This window comes from Chiloscyllium plagiosum, unplaced genomic scaffold, assembly GCF_037043375.1.
Source record: "Chiloscyllium plagiosum isolate Xiang-an unplaced genomic scaffold, Cpla_swu_hap1 HiC_scaffold_3, whole genome shotgun sequence".
NCBI lineage: Eukaryota > Metazoa > Chordata > Chondrichthyes > Orectolobiformes > Hemiscylliidae > Chiloscyllium > Chiloscyllium plagiosum.
Window position 1 is genome coordinate 125757782 of NW_028270141.1, and position 18178 is coordinate 125775959.

Genomic DNA, 18178 nt, shown 5'->3' on the forward strand with positions numbered 1-18178 from the left:
AATGCTAGACAAGCTGAGAATGTTTTCACTGGGGTGTCGGAGGGTGAGCGATGACCTTATAGAAGTTTATAAAATCATGAGGGGTATAGACAAGGTGAATGGCAGGTGCCTGTTTCTTCGGGTGGGTGATTTCAAGACAAGAGGGTATATGTTTAGGATGAGAGGAGAAAGATTTAATAACGACATGAGATGCAAGTTTTTTACACAGAGTGGTTCATGTGTGGAATGAACTTCCAAAGGAAGTGGCGGATGCAGCTACAGTTACAACATTTAAAAGACTTTGCGATAACCACATGAATAAGAATTGTTTGGAGGGATATGGACCAAGTGCAGGCAGGTTGGATGAGTTTAGTTTGGGATGATGGTCAGCATGAACTGGTTTAACCAAAGGGTCTGTTTCCGTGCTGCATGACTTGGTGACTCTCATCCCAGTTTCAGAAACAACTCTCCAGGTTTGGTGGTGTGAAACAGTTTTCTTCAAGATCAGACACCCAAGAGATTGGAGTCAGTTTCAGGTTCTCCCATTTACAAACACATTGTCTCAGAAGATAACACATGTCTTGGCTGGTTAAGGCCAAGTCTCTAAAAGGCAAATCCCAATGGGATGTCTATAAATTTCCATTAATACACATTTAGAGATATGGAAGGTGTCTGGGGGAATTGAAAGGAAGCTGCCAGCAGAAAGAGTTAACTCACTGTGGGTCTGAGACAGGGGGGTGGGGCCAACTCACTGAGTGATGTTGTTGTAATTATACTTTGTTCAGGAAAACTGCTGCAATCTGCTGTTCATTAACTTTTTCAAAAGCTGAGTTCAGTTTGATATTTGCCAAACAATAGTTTATCGAGATTGTGAGAACAACCTGAGGGTGTAAAGCACAAAAATTTGATTTAATGAGAATCAAAAACACACAGTTTACTCTATTCCCAAAGGTTTGAAATTCATTATTAATCTAATTTTGAATCTTTGATGTTGTGCATGAACAACACCCTAATTTTCAGTGAGCCCTCTTTAACGATGGGGTGAGTTCCCACCTCCGTGCAGTGTAGTGAGGTACACAGCTGTGATTCAGTATACGGGGTGTCCCTGTCTACTGCCCATTTTTCAGCTGTTTCTACCTTATCCTCATCGACACCTGCTGCAGCCACTGACTCACCGTTTCTTCTTGTTTTAGTATTAACTCATCGACACAACTGTAAATATAAAGTGGTGATGATCACTTCCCCTTTCTGATCTTTATCATTCTTCGGAACCATCCATGAACAATTTCCCCTGGGGTGGGGATGGCCCGATGGGTTGAACCCATCTCTCAGCATTCTCTTCATCAATTTTGACTGTTGTTCTGCTGTAAACCCGGTGTTGGAGCCCTCTGACATTCAATCAAAGTTTACAGCCTTTTCCTCATTCCCCTCCCTGACTGTATTTTTCAATCTCCTCCAATGAAATGTTTTTCCTCCCTACAGATGTGATTATAGCCACTGACACAGGCAGTGAAACTGTGACTTCTCTTGTGAGATCTGTCAGCTCAAACCTGATGTATTTTCACATTTTGGTTGGTGAAGCCCAGCGAAAGGTTAGGATTTAATGTTTTGAATTTTTTTTCCTGAGTGAAGATGGCAGAATAGGATATTCAACCCCTCGAGACTGTCCCTCCATTCCCACCCTCTGGTCTGTCCAAGTGTCACTCCAGCTCCCACTCCCATCTCTTCACCACTCCCTGCTCCAGGCTTCACTTCCCCTTCCCCAGTTGTCATCTCTCCTGGACCTTTTCCCGGACCACTTTCCCAATGCCAGGGATCATTCCCTCCAGTCTCAGGTGGTGTTCCGAATCCGTTTTTTATCACTCTCCCACCCACCACCCACCTCCTCATTCCTGCTTGGTTCAGGTTTTACCACAAGATGTGTCACTGTTCCAGGGAGTAAAGAGCCTGGGGGAATTGCAGGTCCAATTTGTGTCTCATATTGTCCAATTTGCAGTTAGTCAAATTCAGGGATTTGGATGGTCCTGGTGTGGGTGAAGTCACTTTATGTCTCGTAACAATATTTCTTTGCATGTCTCATGGTTCAACGTTAAAATGTTGTATCACCATGGAGACATTATTGTGAAATGGGCCAATTGGTGACGTGTATGTCTCTTTATGCAAAGTAATAAAATTAGCTCAGTATCTTGCTCATGAACAGTAATGGTGTAAATGTTGGTCAAATCTGGACCACACAATATTCACTGAAAGAAAGACAGACCCAGACGGCAGACCTGAGGCTAAGTTTCAATTGTCCATCTGTACATTTACAGGGTCTGTATTTCAGAGCAATGGGTGGAGCTGACATTTATCTTTATATGAGTGGTTCAAGTGCTCTTCATTCACATTGAAGAAATGAAAAATGTAAAAACAAACCTGAACCCGCAACAGTACTTCAGTTCAGTCATTTCACTTTGTCGACACACAGTATTTCCTGTTGCCTCTCGGTGTGCAGGAGATTCTGACAAGGTGGGTTTTTATTCCTTCTTGCCCGAAGATGGTGGTGAGCCCTATTCTTGAGTTGCTACAGTCCATGTCTTTTACTTAGTAATGAGTGTTTCTAAGAGCCTGCAGACACCTCGACCAGTGTTCACAATATTTATTTACCCAGGATCCTTAGTGTGTACCAGGTAAGGACAACACAGCATGAGACTGCAGTCAGTCAGCCAAGACCACAAAGGGAAAAACTACACTCGACAATTTTACCAACTCTATTTCTAACAATCCAATTCTTTTGAATATTAAAACACTTCCCAGACCTTTTGCTGCTCTGTTGAATTGTTCCATCTGTACCTCTCTTCATGAGTTGATTCTCTCTCTGGTCGGAGGGTGAGCTGCTCTTCTCACTGCTGTATCCTGACGTGCCTGGAGGTCAGCTGGAGAGTGGGGCCCAGCCAAGTCCTGCCAGACCCGGGTTCTTATACCCTCCTGGCTACATTCTGGAACCTTCCAAGGACTTGGATAATCAGGGGAATCAAACAAATTGGTTTTATCACCTTGAAAAAACTGCTAATGGTTCTCGATGGCTTGCTAACAGTGACCCGTTCAATGTGTCTGCCTTGGACCTGGAAGTCTGGTTTCGTCCCCGAATACACACCTGGTCTTCTGCCTTACTGAGGCATGTCCCATGCATCTTGTGATGTTTGTTTAACACACTTTGTAATGTGCTCTGGTGCCTCTCCAGTTTTCAATTATCCGAGCGTAAATCTTGCAAGGACATGTCCCTGGGCAGAATTGTCTCTTGTGTGTCTGTCTTGGCTCAGGATTCCCAGCATACTTTGCTTTTTGGCCAATTTTTGTGCCCTGTTTATTCCAGTTGCTGTTGATGTATTTCTGCCCTCCCTTCTTAATGGTTTTTATTTCACCTGAGCAGTCACAGGCATTTACAATGCTCCACCGACAAACCCTGGTCACCCGACACCTGGAGAAAGAACGCCTCATCTTTCGCCCTGGAACCCTCCAACCGCACGGGATCAATGTGAATTTCATCAGCTTCCTCATTTCCCCTCTCCCCACCTTACCCCAGATCCAACCTTCCAACTTGGCATCACCCTCTTGAACTGTCCTCCCTGTCCATCTTCCTTCCTACCTATCTGCTCCACCCTCCTCTCTGCCATATCATCTTCACCCCCACCTTCACCTACCTATCACAATCCCAGGTATTTTCACCATGCACCCCCCTCCCAAGCCACCTCATTCCCCTCCCATTTATCCCTCAGCCCCCTTGGGCCACAAGCCTCAATCCTGATGAAGGGCTTATGCCTGAAATGTTGATTCTCCCACTCCTGGGATGCTGCCTGACTGGCTGAGCTTTTCCAACACCACACTCTTTGACTCTGATCTCCAGTACCTGCAATCCTCACTTTCTCCTCCCTGCTACAATGTGGTGTCAGTACCCCAGCATTGTTCAGTGGGCAGTTCCAGGATTTGAAGACAATGGCGGTCACACAATGGAGAGGGGACTCTGAGGTGATGACGTTCCCATCCACGTGCTGCCCTTATCTTTCCAGTGGCCCTCATCCTTCCAGTAAGTTGATGCTTGGATATAACAATGTTTACAAGATGGGAACTACAAGGAACACTACATCACAGGAAGTAGCCCTTTGGCCCACCAAGCCTGTGCCAACACATGATACTTTTCTAAACTAAAAACCTTTTGTCTCTGTGCAGTCCATATCCCTTTTTTCCCGTCTATTCATGTTTCTGACAATATGCTTCTTAAATGTTGCTGTTATATTCTCTGACAGCACATTCCGGGCATTTACCACCCTCTGAGTAAAAATCTTCCCTCTCACATCTGCTTTAAAAATTCACCTTTTCACCTGAAATCTATCTCCTCTAGTGAGTGACATTTTGATCCTGAGGAAAAGATTCCATCTGTGCATTCTCTCCATGCCTCTCATAATTTTGAAAATTTCTATCAGGTAGCCCCTCAGCCTCTGACATTAGTTGAAAATAGAACCGAGAAGAATACAGCACAGGAACAGGCACTTTGGCCCAGGATATTGTGGTGAAAATGACGCCAATTTAAATTAATCCCTTCTGCTTGCCCCTTGTCCATATCCCTCCATCCCTTACATATCCATGTGCTTATCTAAAAGTCTCTTACACGCCCCGATTGTATCTGCCTCCTACATCATCCTTGTCAGTGCATTCCAGACCCCTACCACTCTCTGTGTAAAATACTTACACCTCACATCTCCTTTGAACTTTGCCTCTTTCACCTTAAATGCATTCTCCCTAACATTAGATATTTTGTCTCTGGGTAAAACCCTATCTATGCATCTCAAAATTTTATAAACGTTTATCAAATCTCCCTTCGGCCTCCTCCCCCGTCCCCAGAGAAAACAACCCTTATTTTTGTCGTCTCTTCTTATAGCTCATATCCTCTAATCCAGGCAACATCCTGGGAAACCACTTCTGCAACCTCTGCAAAGCCTCCACATCCTTCCTGTGAAGTGGCGACCAGAACTGAACGCAATACCCTCAGTGTGGCCAGACCAGAGTCTTATAAAGCTGCAACATGAAATCCTGACTCTTGTACTTAATTCCTCAACCAATAAAGGCAAGCGTGCCATACACCTTCTTTACCATCCTATCTACTGGTGTGGCCACTTTAGGGAAGCTATCGAATTGAACCCCAAAATCCCCTTGGACAGCAATACTGTTCAGGGTCCTGCTATTAACTGTAGACATTTCCTTAACATTTGAATTCCCAAATGCAGCACCTCACACTTACCCAGATTAAACTCCATCTATCATTTCTCCACCCATATCTGCACTGATCTATATCCTGCCGAATCATTTGACAACCGTCTACACTATCCACAACTCCACAGATCCTTGTATCATCTGCAGACTTACTAAACTTACTACATCTACATTTTCATCCAAGTCGTTTTTATAAATGTCACAACCAGCAGAGATCCCAGTACAGATCCCTGTGGAACATCATTAGGTCACGGACTTCCAGCTTGAAAACATCCTTCTGCCACTGCCCTCTGCCTTCTATGGGCAAGCCAATTCTGAATCCATGTGGTCAAGTCACCGGGGATCCCATCCTACTGAGATCTTAATCTAATAGATGAGCCTACCATGAGGAACCTTACGGAAAGACTTACAAAAACCTATGTAGCCAACATCCGCTGCTCTACCCTCATCAGTCACCATTGTCACCTTTATGAAAAATGCAATCACTTTAGTCAGGCATGATCTGTGCAAAAAATACGTAGGTATGGCATTGAGGGTGAGTTGGAGGTTTGGATTAGGAGTTGACTGGCTGGAAGAAGACAGAGGGTAGTAGTTGATGGCAAATGATCATCTTGGAGTGCCGTCACTAGCGGTGTTCCGCAAGGATCTGTTTTGGGACCATTGCTGTTTGTCATTTTTATAAATGACCTGGACGAGGGGTTAGAAGGTTGGGTGATGAAGATAGAGCAGTGAATTATAGAATCACTACAGTGTGCAACAGGCCCTTCAGCCCAACAAGTCCACACTGACCCTCTGAAGGCTACCCCACCCAGACCCATTCCCATACTAATTATGCTATATTTTCCCCTGACTAATGCATTGAACCTACACATCCCTGAATGGGCTTTGGGTAATTCCCCATGGCCAATTCACCTAACCTGCACATCGTTGCATTGTGTGAGAACCTGGAGGAAACCCACGCAAACAAAGAGAGATTGTTCAAACTCTACACAGGTAGTTGCTTGAGGCTAGAATCAAGCCCAGGTCCCTGGCACTGTGAAGCAGCAGTGCTAACCACTTGAACCACCATGCCACCCCATGGATGTGTTTATGTGGATTTTAGCAAGGCTTTTGATAAGGTTCCGCATAGTAGGTTCGTTCAGAAAGTAAGGATTCAATGGATCCAGGGAAGTTTGGCTGTCTGGATACAGAATTAGCTGGCCCATCGAAGGCAGAGGGTGGTAATAGGTGGAAAGTATTCAGTCTGGCACTCGGTGACCAGTGTGTTACGCAGAGTTCTGTTCTTGGACCTCTGCTCTTTGTGATTCTTATAAATGTCTTGGATGAGGAAGTGGAAGGGTCGGTTAGTACATTTGCTGATGTCACAAACGTTGGTAGAGTTGTGGATAGTGTGAAGGGCTGTTGTAGATTGCAACAGAACATTGACAGGATGCAGAGTTGGGCTGAAAGTGGCAGATGGAGTTTGACCTGGAGAAGTGTGAAATTCATTTTGGAAGGTGAAATTTGAATGCAGATTACAGGGATAAAGGCAGGAATCTTGGCAGTGTGGAGGAACAGAGGGATTTTTGGGGTCAAAGTTGCCAAGCAAGTTGATAGGATTGTTAAGAAGGCGTATGGTATGTTGACTTTCATTAACAGGGAGATTGAGTTGAAGAGCCACAGGGTTATATTGTAGCTCTGTAATGCCCTGGTTAGACCACACTTGGAATATTATTTCAGGTCTGGTTGCCTCATCATAGGAAGGATGTGGAAGCTTTGGAGAGGGTGCAGAGGAGATTTACTAGGATGCTGCCTGGAGTCAAGGGCATGTCTTATGAAGAAAGGTTGAGGGAACTTGGCCATTTCTCATTGGAACAAAGAAGGATGAGAGGTGACTTGATACAAGATGATGCAAGTCAGAGGTAAAGTGGATAGCCAGACACTTTTTCCCAAGGTGGAAATGGCTATCACGAGGGGGCATAATTTTAAGGTGATTGGAGGAAGGTTTAGGGGAGATGTCAGAGGTAGGTTCTTTACACAGAGAGTGCTGGGTGTGTGGAATACACTGCCAGCAGTGGGAGGAGAGTCAGATACATTACGGACATTTAGTGAGTATTGGATCGGCACTTGGATGAGAGCAAAATGAGGGGTATGTAAATTAGTGTGATCTCAGAGTAGGATAAAAGGTTGTCACAATATCAAGGGCTGAAGGATCTGTAGTGTGCTACACTGTTCTATATTGTATTGGGCTTGGTGTATTAAGTCAGGAAACCCAATGAATATTGTGTCCTGATGAATTAAATATGAACTTTTATCCATATTGCTAATTATGTCTCGCTAACTTGTTGTTGTATCTGTCCCAAATCTCTCCTTTGATGGATAAACTGCAATTGAACAATCAGCTGAAACATCCCTCTTGGAAAAGGGGTTAAATTTTAACGTAATTTCTTAAAGTAGGAATTCTCCCTCTGTGTAAAACATGCTTCACATTTTCCCACAGGACTCAGAAACAAACATGATCAGCAAACTAATTGTCATCCTTCCATCTGTGAGAGATGGTGGGAAAGCAGCCTCAGTTTTTGCTGATATTATCTGCTGCCCTCCGAATGTCTGAACAATTGATTCTGGAAAGAATCATCATCAAACACACCCTGACAAGCTGTCTCTCTCTGACACGAGTGATAATGAACTGGCCCAAAACAGGGCAGCAAACAGTGAGCTCCTGACCAGACTGAATTTGAATGAAATGTGCCCCAAGGACTGAAGATAGAAAACGTCATGACAGAAATCAGCTGCCTCTTGATCAGCTCCTGTTCCTACAGTTATCATCCTGAGGACGACAGACAGAATGAAGCAAAAACTCAAAATATCGATGTTCCCTCAGATCGGTGAATTCACGGTTCGATTCTCAGCATCTTCAGGTGGATCTGCAGTTTGAGCAGTGAGCTCAGATATTTACATACTGTTTTTGGACCTGTTTTTGGAATAAATTACTCAAACATGAAACACAGGAGGCAAATAGCAGCAATTTGCTTCTGGAACAGTTTCCTTCATTCCAACTTTGAGGCGGATTTTGAAATGATTAACTCACTGAGTGCTGGCTCCAGGGAAGTCTGAATGTCCCCAGCAGCATTTGCTTTCAGCTCCCACAGTGTCAGGTTGAGAGTTTCCCTGGTAATACAGAAAGTACAGCGTTGTCAGAGTAGTTTGTCAGAGTAGATGAGATAAATTAACTTCACTCAACAACCTTCCCTTGCTCTCAATGCTCCCATTAAGGAAGTCACACTCCAGGGTATTTAAATGGCTGGTGTAATCTGCAGTCTGTGCTGGGTGAGACAATCTCACCCAGGTGGCAGGAGGTCACAACAGGAAGTTTAACCTCCTGGTGTCAGGAAGGTGACTAGCATCGTCCCAGTTGAGGGGAATAGACAGTGAGCTCTGCTGAATTATGTCTCTGTGTGGGTGCTGAGTGAGGACAGTGATGTTTAAACAGCACATCACTTCCAGTGGGGTCAGAAACATCTCAGAGGTGAGAAACCACACGAGTTACCGGGAGAGTCACCGTGATGTCTCGGTGAAATACAGGGCCAGCTCCTTCCTGCAGTGATGAGTGTTACAGTCTGGTACGGCAGGAGCACTTACTCTGTCAATGTCTTTCTGAATTCTGCTTCCTCAATGGTGAACACAGAATTAAATAATCCCCTCAGGGGGGCTGTTCTCTGCTGACTGGGGTCTTCAGGTTCTTTCTTTATTACTCAGATAATGAAGCAGTTCATGCACACACACAGCAATTCAGAGCGGGACAACATTGATGCCCGGATGGCAAGTGAAATCCATGCAGTGAAAGTGCCAGGCAGTGGCCATGTCTGATCATATTAACATTATTGGGTCCAAGTTTCAAACTCCTGGTCATGCTCATTGGCCAGAAAGTGAACTGGACCACCCACATCAAGGAGGAGAAAGTGAGGACTACAGATGCTGGAGATCAGAGCTGAAAAATGTGTTGCTGGAAAAGCGCAGCAGGTCAGGCAGCATCCAAGGAGCAGGAGAATCGATGTTTCGGGCATAAGCCCTTCTTCAGGAATAAGGAGGGTGTGCCAAGCAGGCTAAGATAAAAGGTAGGGAGGAGGGACTTGGGGGATGGGCATTGGGAATGCGATAGGTGGAAGGAGGTTATACAGGCCAGGTTCGAGACTGCACTGACTCACCCTCTGCACAAACAAACCTTAATAAACATCACAATTTTGGTGTGTAATGGAATATTCCCAATTTCCTGGGTGTGTGTTCCCACTCCAGAAACTAGACACAACAGACCTCAATAAATCAATCCCCTTGACCAGAATCCCATCCATTATCTTCAGTATTTATTATTTTCTCCTCTTCTCCTCTGTTGGTCTGCTGCATGTCAGTCTGTTCTTGCTACAGGATGGACTGCAGTGAGGTACTGCAGCTTCGTCAGTTGCTCATTCTCATTCCTTTACATTTACACTCAAAGGACAAATGCAGCAGGTAGATGGGAACGCCATCACCTCCAAGTTCCCCTCTGAGACATTACTCTCCATTGTATCATCATCATTGGTTTTATATCCTGGAAATGCCACCTTAACAATGCTGGTGTACAGACCCCAGATAGAATCATGGAGATGTACAGCATGGAAACGGTCCCTTCGGTCCATCTTGCCCATGCTCACCAGATATCCCATCCCGGTCTTGTCCCACCTGCCAGCAACCAGCCCAGATCAATCCAAACCCTTCCAATTCATGTACCCATCCAGATGCCTTTTAAATGTTGCGACTGTACCAGCCTCCACTACTTCCTCTGGCTGCTCATTCCATACATGTACCACCCTCTACATGAAAAAGTTGCCCCTTAGTTCCTTTTATATCTTTCCCCTCTCACCCTCAACCTGTGCTCTCTAGTTCTGGACTCCCCCACCCCATGGAAAAGACTGTGTCTATTTATTCTATCCTTTACAAGGTTGCCCCTTAGCCTCTGACTCTCCAGGGAAAAAAGCCCCAGCCTGTTCAACCTCTCCTTTTAGCTCAAATCCTCCAATCCTGGCAACATCCTTGTTAATATTTTCTAACTCCTTTCAAGTTTCACAACATCCTTCCGATAGGAAGGAGACCAGAATTGCATGCGATATTCCAAAAGTGGCCAAAGCAGCCGTACAGCTGTAACAGGACCTCCCAACTACGGTACTCAATATTCTACCTGCGACTCTACTTTCAAGGAGCTATGAACCTTCACTCTAAGGTCTCTTTGTTCAGCAATACTCTCTCGCACCTTACCATTAAGTATATAAGTCCTGCTTCGATTTGCTTTCCCAAAATGTGAGGTTTATCTAAATTAAACTCCATCTGCCACTCCTCAGCCCTTTGGCCCATCTGATCAAGATCCCATTGTAATCTGAGGCAACCTTCTTCTCTGTCCACTACATGTCCAATTTAGGTGTCAACTGCAAACTTGCTAACTATATCTCAAATCATTTATATAAATGACAGAAAGTAGTAGACCCAGCACTGATCCATGTGGCATTCCCTGGTCACAGGCCTCCAGTCTGAAAAGCAGCCCTCCACTACCACCCTCTATCTTCTACCTTCGAGCCAGTTCGGAATCCAAATGGCTAGTTCTCCCTGTATTCCATGAGATCTAAGCTTGCTAATCAGTCTCCCATGAGAAACTTTGTTGAATGCCTTACTGAAGTCCATATAGATCACACCTACTGCTCTGCCCTCATCAATCTTCTTTGTTACTTCTTCAAAAAACTCAATAAAGTTTGTGAGACATGATTTCCCTCACACCAAGCCATGTTAACTATCCCTAATCAGTCCTTATGTTTCCAAGTACATGTACATCCTGTCCCTCAAAATTCCCTCCAACCACTTTCCCACCACCGACGTCATGCTCACCAGTCTATAGTTCCCTGGCTTGTCCTTACCACCTTTCTTAAATAGTGGTACCACATTAACCAACCTCCAGTCTTCCAGCACCTCACCTGTGATTATTGTTGGTACAAATATCTCAACGAGTGTCCCAGCAATCACTTCCGTAGCTTCCCACAGAGTTCTAGAGTACACCTGATCAGGTCCTGGGGATTTACCCACTTTTATGCATTTCAAGACATCCAGCACTTCCTGCCCTGTAATGTATTAACATTTATCAAGATGTCACCATCTATTTCCCCACATTCTATATCTTCCATGTCCTTTTCCATAGTAAACACTGCTGCAAAATACTCCTTTAGTATCTCTCCACATCTCCTGTGACTCCACACTAAGGCCACCTTGTTGATCTTTGAGGGCCCTATTCTCTCCCGAGTTATCCTTTTATCCTTAAGGTATTTGTAAAAACCCTTTGAATTCTCCTGAAACCTATTTGCCAAAGCTATCTCATGTCCCCTTTTTGCCCTCCTGATTTCCCTCTTAGGTATACTCCTACTGCCTTTATTCCCTTCTAAGGATTCGCTCCATCTATCCTGTCTGTACCTGACATATGCTTCCTTCTTTTTCTTAACCAAACCCTCAATTTCTGTAGTTATCCAACATTCCCGACACCTATCAGCCTTTCCTTTCACCCTAACAGGAATACACTGCCTCTGGACTCGCGTTATCTCATTTCTGAAGGCTTCCCATTTTCCAGCGGTATCTTTACCTGCGATCATCTGCCCCCAATCAGCTTTTGAAAGTACTTGCCTCATACCATCAAAATTAGCCTTCTTCTAATTTAGAACTTCAACTTTTAGATCTAGTCTATCCTTTTCCATCACTATTTTAAAACTAATAGAGTTGTGGTCACTGGCCCCAAATGCTTCCCCACTGACAGCTCAGTTACCTGCCCTGCCTTTTTTCCCAAGAGTAGGTCAGGTTTTGCACTTTCTCTCGAAGGAACATCCACAGACTGAATCAGAAAATTTTCTTGTACACACTTAACAAATTCCTCTCCATCTAAACCCTTAACACTATGGCAGTCCCAGTTGGACGACAGCAATTCAAACAGAGGATTGACCACCATCTTTGGGCATCAAGGAATGGTCAATAAACAACAATCTTGTCAGAATCTCCCACACCCCAAGAAGGAATAAACAACACTGAGTGTCTGCAATGTGAAATTCCGAAACCGGGTATGTTTCTGTTCAAGTGTTTTCCAGCTTCATTTTTTTGATGTCAATGAGGAGCACCTGAACTACCTCTAAAGATGAACATCAGCTCCAGCCATTGCTCTGAAATGCAGACCCTGTAAATGTCTGATGGACGTGTGGAATTTAGCTTCAGGTCTGTCTTTTGAGTTTGACTTTACTTCAGTGAATATTGGGTGGTCCAGATTTGACCAACATTTACACCATTGCTGTTCATGAGTGAGATACTGAGCTAACTTTATTACTTTGCACCAACAGACACACAAGCCACCAATTGGCCATGTTTCTCGTTAATGTCTCCATGGTGATAGAACATTTTAATGCTGAATCATGATTGATACAGAAAAACATCATTCCGAGCCCTAAACTGACTTCATCCACACACGAACCATCCAAATCCCTGAATTTGACTAACTGCAAATTTTACAACATGAGACACAAAATGTACCTGTCATTCTCGCAGGCTCTTTACTCCCTGGAACAGTGACAAATCTTGTGGTAAAACCTGAGCCAAGCAGGAACGAGGAGGTGGGTGGTGGGTGGGAGAGTGATACCACACGACATAGGGACACCACCTGAGACTGGAGGGAATGATCCCTGGCATCGGGAAAGTGGTCCAGGAGAAGGTCTGGGAGAGATTACAAATGGGGAAGGGGAAGAGAAACCTGGAGCAGGGAATGGTGAAGAGATGGGATTGGGAGCTGGAGTGACACTTGGACAGACCAGAGGGTGGGAATAGAGGTGAAAATGTGTGGCTGGAAACGTCGATTCTCCTGTTCCTTGGATGCTGCCTGACTTGCTGCGCTTTTCCAGCAACACATTTTCAGCTCTGATCTCCAGCATCTGCAGTCCTCACTTTCTCCCCGGTGGGAATAGAGGGACAGTCTCGAGGGGTTGAATACTTTATTCTGCCATTTTTACCCAGGAAAAATATTACAAATCATTAAAGCCCAACATTTAACTGGGCTCCTTCTAAACAAAATGCAAAACCACGTCAGGTTTGTGCTGACAGATCTCACAAGAGGAGTCACAGTCTCAGTGCCTCTTCCAATGGTTAAAATCACATCTGAAGGGGAAAAGTATCATCATAGAATGTGCAAAAATGCAGTCAGGGAGGGGAATGAGGAAAAGGCTGTAAACTTTGATTGAATGTCAGAGGGCTCCATCACCGGGTTTACAGCAGAACAACAGTCAAAATTGACAAAGGGAATGTTGAGAGATGGGTTCAACCCACAGGGCACCACATCCCCAGGGGAAAATGCTCATGGATGGTTTGAAGAATGATAAAGGTCAGAAAGGGGAAGTGATCATCACCACTTTATATTTACAGTTGTGTCGATGAGTTAATACTAAAACAAGAAGAAACGGTGAGTCAGTGGCTGCAGCAGGTGTCGATGAGGATAAGGTAGAAACAGCTGGAAAATGGGCAGTAGACAGGGACACCCCGTATACTGAATCACAGCTGTGTACCTCACTACACTGCACGGAGGTGGGAACTCACCCCATAGTTAAAGAGGGCTCACTGAAAATTAGGGTGTTGTTCATGCACAACATCAAAGATTCAATATTGGATTAATAATGAATTTCAAATCTTTGGGAATAGAGTGAACTTTTTTGATTCTAATTAAAAACACATTTTGTGCTGTACACCCTCTGGGTTGTCACACCATCTAGATAAACTATAATTTGGCAAATTTCAAACTGAACTCAGCCTTTGAGAAATGTTTAAGAGAAACATAGAAAATGTAAAGGTGAGAGATAAATGCTTCTGCTGTGAAGTTGATCTTAAAAATAGGAAAGGGATCAGAGACAATTGAAGGCAAAGTGTAAAACTAAAGAAAGGATTATCAAATTCATAAGGTCAGTTTGAAAATGGACAGCAAATTTCAGCAGTGTTCTTGAACATCGACCCATCCAGGTGCCTTTTAAATGTTGCAATTGTACCAGCCTCCACCACTTTCTCTGGCAGCTCATTCCACACACGGAACACCCTTGGCATGAAAAAATTGCCCCGTAGGTCTCTGTTATATCTTTTCCCTCTCACCCTAAACCTATCCACTCTAGTTCTGGACTTCCTCACCCTCGGGAAAAGACTTTGTCTATTTATCCTATCCAAGCCCCTCATGATTTTATAAAGCTCTATAAGGTCACCCCTCAGCCTTCAAAGTTCCAGGGAAAACAACCCCAGCCTATTCAGACTCGTCCTGCACCTCAAATCCTCCAACTCTGACAACATTCTTGTAAATCTGTTCTGACATCCTTTCAAGTTCACAACATCCTTCTGAGAGGAAGGAGACCAGAATTGCACATGTTCCAAAAGTGGCCTAACTAACATCCTGTACAGCCGCAATATGACATCCCAACTCTGATACTCAGTGCTCTGATCAACAAAGGAAAGCATACCAAATGCCTTCTTCACTATCCTATCTACCTGTGACTCTATTTTCAAGTAGCTATGAACCTGCACTTCAAGGTCTCTTTGTTCAGCAACACTCCCTAGTACCACTAAGTGTGTAAGACCTGCTAAGATTTGCTTTCCCAAAATGCATTTCCTCACATTTATCTGAATTAAACTCCATCTGCCACTCCTCAGCCCATTGGCCCATCTGATCAAGATCCTGTTGTAATCTGAGGTAACCTTCTTCGCTGTGCACTACACTTCCAATTTTGGTGTTAATTGCAAACTTACTAACTGTACCTTCTATGTTCATATCAAAATGATGAAACGTGGTGAACTCAGCACAAATCCTTGTGGTACTCCTCTAGTCACAGGCCTCCAGTCTGAAAAACAACCTTCCACCACCACCCTCTGTCTTCTACCTTTGAGCCAGTTCGGAAAGCAAAAAAATGACTAGTTCTCTCTCTATTCCATGGGATCTAACCTTGCTAACCAGTCTCCCATAAGAAACCTTGTTGAATGCCTTCCTGAAGTCCATATAGACCATGTCTACCGCTCTGCCCTCATCAATCCTCTTTGTTACTTTTTCAAGAAACTCAATCAAGCTCGTGAGACATGATTTCCAATGCACAAAGCCATGTTGACTATCCCTAATCAGTTCTTGCCTTTCCAAATATATGTAAATCCTGTCCCTCTGGATTCACTCGAACAACTTGCCCACAGATCTATAGTTTCTTCGCTTGTCTTTACTACCTTTCTTAAATAATGACACCACGTTAGCCAGCCTCCAGTCTTCTGGCACCTCAGCTGTGACTATCGATAATACAGATATGTCAGTTAGGCGCTGTTGGACTTTGGCTCAATCTACCAATTTAAATTTACTTTCTTCTGTGTGTGAGCCAAGTCCTGCGTGTTCTTTTAAATGAAGCAATAGGAGAAAATATTCGGTCTCACACTCTTAATTTATTTTACACAGTAAGTGGACAAAGCATTCAGAGCTCTGGGTCTAAACCTCTTTGTCCCTGACAAACTACAAAGTGTGTCAGTTCAAAAAGTAAGACCTCGTTTTATCCCTGCCCCAGTCTTTTATACAATAAAAAACGTCATATAAACACTGAGGTAGAATTATCTTCTGATTGGGTGTTGGGTTGACTCCATTCCCCGCCTCCTCGCATTCATAGCTGTCCGACCCCACGTGACCTTCTTTTGCCCGCGAAATGGAGCATCACGTGACCTCCTCGACCCACTTCCGAGGCGCAAAACGGAACATCACGTGATCGCCCGCCCTCTTCCGGGGCGCGAAACGGGACGTCACGTGACCGCCCCGCGCTCTTCCGGGGCGCGAAACGGGTCGTCACGTGACCGCCCCGCAGTCTTCCGGGGGCAAAATGGGATGCAACATGACAGCCCCGCACTCTTCCGGGGCGTGAAACGGGATGCCATGTGACCGCCCCGCACTCTTCTAGATGTGAGACGGGGACGTCACGTGACCGCCCCCCCCCCTGCTTGGGTTACAGAGTCACCACAGGGTTTTGAGTGCTGAATCCATCCAGAGTCCCAGCCAGCCTTCTGTCTTTAAAGTAAGGGATGTATTTACAAGTCCCCCTTTTGGTCTCATGAAAATGAGACCAACCAACCAGTTCTACACATCATATTCGCTCTCTGATGCATAGTCTTCCCTCCTTGCTAAAGCCATGGTTTCCGTCTCCATCTGTGACATCTAGTAAGACGGGGGAGCCTTCCCTTCAATTGCTGTAATAATTATCCTGTTTAACAAAGATCTAATACAGGGAATACAACAACATCCGCACAACACTAACACAATAATCATACCTCCGAGGGACATAAACACAGAGGCAATTAATCCTTTCCATTTCCCAAACCATGAATCGAACAATCCTCCTAGAGGGTTGTAAATACCCGAGTGTTCATGCATTTCTTCAGACAAAATTCTTAGTCCTTCCAAGGCTCTGGTGACCGAACCATCGGGTGCCGTATTGTTGGAGATGAACGTACAACATTGATCTCCAAACATAGAGCACATTCCCCCCTTTTCTGCTAGCAACATATCTAAGGCCATTCTATTTTGAACTGTCATCAATGAGGTTGCTGCCAATTGTTCAGAAAGTCCCGCCACTGCATCTCTAGTTCTATTGGCGAGCCTAAGTACATTGTAATGTACATAATTAATTCGGCCAATGTTTTTATTTCGGCGGAACTGGGAATAAAACACCGATAATTGGGAGATTCTCAAACCCTGCTGCTATCTGGTCTGCCAATCAGGTACACCACGGGGAACACCTATTGCATCTATGTAAGTGGTTGAGCCAGATGTGACATCAAACAAATCCCTACGAATTTGTGTATACGGATTTATTCCCTGTCGTCGTTCTCCCAAAAGGAATAAGGGTACCCTAACCTAACCATTGCACAGGTTCCAGACCAATCTGGAGGTCGACTAATATGCAGTGTTCTATCTCCACAATACCAAAAAAGATCAGCTCTGGCCCAAACCATTGTGCTAGCGTTCTGCCAGCCAGTTACATTAATTGTGTCCTGACACCAGTCAGCGGGCATGTCTCCCAAGACAATATTTGACTTTCGAGCAAAACACGTGTAATTGTTGGCTCTTGGTGTAAACACTGGAGGCAACATAGAATTCTTTACAGGTGGGAAAATAGCACTTAATGTGATACAATTTGGAGGGTCCGCTTGCATAGTGAGGGCCATCATACAGTGAAATCCGATTGGGTCTATATTAGGGAACAATGGGGCCGGGGTAGTAAATAGGGTTGGCCTTGCCGAAGAACACGCGACGCAATTACTCATATTCATTGAGGTTGCGGTCGCTGTCATCCAGTCCAGCCATAAGTTCTTGTCCCCATACCCGGTAGCTAATTTAATAATCTCCCTTCTCGTAAGGTTGTTGTGGTCTATTACCACAACTCCTGAACTTGGTTCTACCTCCATACTTGTATTTTCAGTTTGTGGCTGGCTCATAGGAGGGTCCACTAAGGTTACCTTTAATAATCCCATATTATCCACTCCAGATTGATCTACACCTATTACAAGATAAAAGCTTCTGTCATCACTCTCACAGTAACTCTGTACCTCTTTTGGACTAGGATTAATATCAAATTTTGTCAGGGTTAACAAAAGTGGATTTTTTAACTCTGAAGAATGATCAAGTTGCCCCTTTGTCAGGCTCACATGGTCTCGAATGTTCCATCTATTATCCAAAGGTGACGACCTCTTGGGGGTCCATCGTACCCCAGTCCATGTTAATACATTATCCCACGACGGGCATGGGTCATAGTAAATGGCATAGAAACAAAGGTATACATCATACTCCTTCCAGCTCCCTTTATGGGCGGCATGGTGGCACAGTGGTTAGCACTGCTGCCTCACTGCGCCAGAGACCCGGGTTCAATTC